The sequence below is a fragment of the Echinops telfairi genome, unplaced genomic scaffold (assembly GCF_000313985.2).
Source record: "Echinops telfairi isolate 266 unplaced genomic scaffold, ASM31398v2 ScPeMD7_7468;HRSCAF=8506_0, whole genome shotgun sequence".
Lineage (NCBI taxonomy): Eukaryota > Metazoa > Chordata > Mammalia > Afrosoricida > Tenrecidae > Echinops > Echinops telfairi.
In genome coordinates, this window is record NW_022111369.1 from 62,834,831 (window position 1) to 62,836,232 (window position 1,402).

Below are 1,402 nucleotides of genomic sequence, written 5' to 3' on the forward strand. Positions count from 1 at the left end.
AAAAAAAAGAAATCATATAAATCTTTATGAAATATATATATGTATACATGTGTGCATGTGTGTTGTTTCTTGACCTCTCCTCCGTGCCCAGTTTATGCCCCGAGTTCAACCAAGGCAGCTGGTTCCTGAGGGTGCTGAGTTCAGCTTCAGTGACTCCACTTTGCACATGGAGACTAGACAAGACAGGAGCGCTGCAGGGGCTATGAGACAAGGGACACTGCCACCAGCAGGCACCTGCCAAGTCTGCCTACCCTGCACAGTAAGGTGCTTCTCCCTGGGGGCGGGAATCCCAGGCGGGGTGGACTGGGGTGGAAGCCAAGGAGCTGAAAGATCTGGGGTGGAGAGGGGAGGCACCAACCCTGTCAACCTGGAGGAACCTGTAGGCTGAAGGTGTGGCAGCAGGAGGCCCAAAGCCCAGGCTCCCGGCACTCCGGATACACAGAGGCTGTCAGTGCAGGAGAGTGAGCTGAGCAAGGCAGAGAGACCAGCAATTCTTCTCCAAGCCCCAAAGTGAGCCAACATTGCCCACAACTCCCCTGTCAAGTGTCAGCTTCAGGGAACAAAGGTAGCTAGTCTCCGATCACCACGGTCTGAAACACAGCCTCTGCCCCTGGAGGATCTGGCTGCTGAGGAAACAGGATGACTATCTAAATACAGCTGGAATGGGTTTGAGTAAACATTCATTTTCTCTCCTGCTTGGGGAGATGTGAGCATTGTAAGATGAGGACGCAGGTATGGTAGGATGTGGGGCAAAGGTACTGTCAACTAGAACATGATTTGCATGTGTTTACAACACTTGCCCTATACAGTTCCACAAACCGGAATTGCACACACCCTTGGGAGAATCAAGATCCTTAACATACACACATTGTATAGTAAGGAAGCATCCTGAGTCGACAAAAGGAGTAAGACAGTACCTGGAGGAGGGGGAAATCATAGGTCCTTCTGAAACAATGAAAATGTAACTATACTGGGGAAAAAAACATTTAAGTAAGAAGATTATACACACTATATATTCTTCGTAGAAACAGGACATTCCATATGATTTTAGTGGGCCAAGGAGCTACAGGTGCCACAAAATAACCAGGGAAACTTCCCTCCAAGCTCTTTGGGAACCTGGCAGTTTGGGGGTTTTTTTCTCCCTGCAGTTTGCTTTCAGGGGGCAAGCTTCTAGAGGGAGTGACGTCTCAGAGGAAAATGGTCACCCACTGGAAAAACACATGGCATGGCTGCAAAACGCCTCTCGATGTTGGGCCATCTTCAACCCCCCTGAGCCACGGGCCATCCTGTTGGGCCGAGTTCGCTTTCTAATCAAACATCCCGGCAGCGAAAGAACTGCAATCACTCAGATTGTTTCCAAACCTGCCACGCCAAACCAAAATCCAAACTCACTGCGCTCCAG

General features: G+C 49.8%; 1 protein-coding gene across 1 annotated transcript in view; it reads right to left on the reverse strand.

The window, feature by feature from the left end:
* Window positions 1-1,402, reverse strand: part of TEC (tec protein tyrosine kinase) — a 136,483-nt gene that overhangs the window by 133,358 nt on the left and 1,723 nt on the right. The gene's annotated exons all lie outside the window — the stretch shown is intronic.